Below are 3,371 nucleotides of genomic sequence, written 5' to 3' on the forward strand. Positions count from 1 at the left end.
ATTTTGGGGGCCCTGGAGGAAGATTTTTGTGGCCATCAATATGCTTCAGATGAAGAGCCGCACACCTGGGTATAATCATGGTTCTGTAGGCAACTGCAGACGTTTTTCCATCTTATCTCACAATGGGATAAATGTATTAACAGTGACGGCAATCACTTTTGAAATAATAAACAGTTTACTTACTTTTTTCCCACCTGTCTTGTTTTCATTTGACTGCACCTTATATCCAGTGTGTGTGAAAACTTTATCATCCTACAATATGTCATTTAGTTTTAGTATTGGATTGATTATTATTTTTTATCTAGTGTACAGTGATGAAGAGATATATTCTGAACATTTGCGTAGTTTGAACTCTATACACCATGCACACTGCAAATAAAGTCATGTGAATAAGTGGGTAGATAAATTTTGAAGGGTTTTCCTTAAATGAATCAACAAGAAAACATGAAAGAGAAGGATTTTTAGTGAAGTTTAGATTACTGAAACCTATGAAATGACATGCAAGGAAAAGCACAGGCACAAGATTTTTATTCGCAGGTGACAACATTAGTGAGTTTATTTTGTTTGAAGGTAAAATTTCAATATTGTGTGTCCTACAGTGCATGTTTGATAGTAAGAAGTGAGTACTGCTTCTAAGTGTTGTTAAAAGAGGAAGAGGTAACTCTCATTTATGGAAAGAACAGCGTATTTACTCATTGTGTAAGTGATGTATAATGAACTGTTTGTACTATTAGAAAAAATGAGGCGTAGAAGCTGTAGCAAATATGAAAGGAGTACATGAATGTGATGCCTTTCATCTCTCCACTAATGTGACTTTTACATACCAATTGTTGTCTGTGACAGCAACTGCATTGACTAAAGAAGTGTTCTGTGAGAATTCATACTTTTTCTTGACATGTAGACTGACACGAATTCAGTGACATATAGGAAAATGCACAAACATTGGGATAAAACACTACTGTGTGACTGTATACACTGTCGGGGGGTGGGGGGGGTGGGGGGGGGAAGAGAGAGAAGTGCCTGAAAGGGGAGGGGGAAACAAAATTTTCACATGTTGAGCGGGTATGTGATATTATTTCAGCAATTACAAAATCAAGTCAATTACAAAAGAACTTGGAAGCACAGGCTCACTTATCAGTTTGATGCTGCACCCGCCTCCCGCCTTCCAGCTGGGATGCATGCGCTGATTTGGTTTGGAAGGGTGTCATAAGGCCATTGTATCCTCTCCTGAGGCAAAAGATGGCCCACAACTGTTGTAACTGATGCTTGATATCCTGGATACTGGTACCAGAATGGAATTGACATCTGAGATGGTCCCACCCATGTGCTGTCAGGGGCCAGACTGGGGGGAGGGTGCTAGTTACGAAAGTATCTCAACATCACAAAGAGAGTTCGATGAGACACGTCTTATGTGCACAAGCATTGTCTTGTTGACAAATGGCACCACAACACTGCTGCATGAGAGGTAACACATGAGGATGCAGTATGTCCGTGAAACACCATTGTGACGTCACCAGCCGTGATATGAAGCCATACCCATTGGCTCCCTACAGCAAGACACCACGTGTAACACTTTTCTGCCTCTCCAAAACAATGGAAGAATGTGATCTCTTACCTGGTTGCTACTATACTCAGTGACAACGGTAGAGCAAAAGCATGGAACATTCCTGCACTGTGACATTACTCACCAGCAGTCCATGCTTCCAGTCACGCCCCCACTCGAAACACAGTATTTTGTGTTGTGGCCCTAAATGGCAAATTACCCATGGGACAGCAATTTCCTAGTCCAGCTGTTGCTCATCTTGCATCAACAGTGCAGGATGACACAGGATGTTGCAGGGAGGCCATCATTTGTTCCCAAATGACAGATGTGTATGTGAAGGAGTTACGATGTGTTTTGTACACAATAAGGTGGTCAGATGCAGTCAACACAACCTTAACAACATGGGTTCCTACCATCACATTCTCATGCCCTCTAACATCACATTTGAATGCACTAAAAATATGCATAATGCATGATTTGATCAGCAATTAGAGATCCACAATAAGGTCCCTTTCAAACTGTCATATGCTAACAGCACTGACACACACAAGTATGCAGCATCCACATCCTCGACATTGATCACTCAACACCTGTCACTGTTCGTGCCCTTACCAGGCTTGTTAACACTAAACACAAGCAACACTAATGCTATTTTGTGACTGTTCTACTTATCACAGGGAATTGCAACTCTAATAATATATTTAACTGCCAGTGGTGTGTATGTGTATAAAGTTATAGTGACATTCGACCGAGTGCTTCACTTTCTTTTGTATGTATTTTCTAGCTTATTGAGAGGAATAATACATTGCATGCAAAGATGGTATTTATACCTAGCAGATAGATTAACACAGATAGTAGATATTGAACAATGACATTAAATATAATAAATGACCCATCTACTGCAAAACTAATATTTAACTTTGAAAGGAAGAAAAAAGTAACTTAATATGAAAGAAAGAGGAATCCTATTTTTTCAGAATGGATTACTGTCTCAAAAAATAATATACTGTAACTGATAATATGACTTATTTTAACTCCACATATGCCGAAGAAAATTCTCCACTAGGGAGGCAAGTGCCAGGTAACACTTTATGTGTAGTTCTTCCCTGGGGAGTATTAGCGAGTTTCATGCACAGTCTTTGTGTGTTTTCATTAATACGTGTTGATATGGACAGGGTGAATAAGCGGAACTCCAGCAGTGACTCATGTATCACACTGGCCCTAACTGTCTGCTACCGTCATGCAGCATCAGAACTACTTAGTCACTGCGTTAAGTACTCTTTCTTGACAACAAATACAGATAAAACACATATCACACTATTTTCAGACTGCTTTGTCAGAGGGGCACACAATATATATTTTCATGAAACAGATTGTAAAAGACTTCACTGATGATTAACTTTCTAACAGCAAACTCTTCTTTTATTTTTGGATACTGGTCTGCGGACCATTAGTACACTGGTAACCAAATTTTTTGTATAGTTTCCTTAAAACTGTGCTTCATTTGTTTCACTATTTAAACAGATACCATTGTACTGTTATTGCTGCTGATGTAGTATTAGCCCTTTACATTTTCATATTACATTTGTTGTGGTCTTCAATCCTGTGAAATCTTCTATATTTTTATTATGGCTGCTGCACCAGAAACAAATTAATAGGTGCAACCAGAAAGTAATTCCAATAACTGATAAAGAAAAAAACCATCACTAAGTAAGAAATATTTAATTGAATATTTATATACATTCACTGACTACTTCCCAGCAGAGTCACCACATTGTTGAGGCATTTATCGTAATGGTGCACCTGCAGTTGTATGCCCATGTCACTG

This window comes from Schistocerca nitens, chromosome 9, assembly GCF_023898315.1.
Source record: "Schistocerca nitens isolate TAMUIC-IGC-003100 chromosome 9, iqSchNite1.1, whole genome shotgun sequence".
In the NCBI taxonomy this organism is placed as follows: domain Eukaryota; kingdom Metazoa; phylum Arthropoda; class Insecta; order Orthoptera; family Acrididae; genus Schistocerca; species Schistocerca nitens.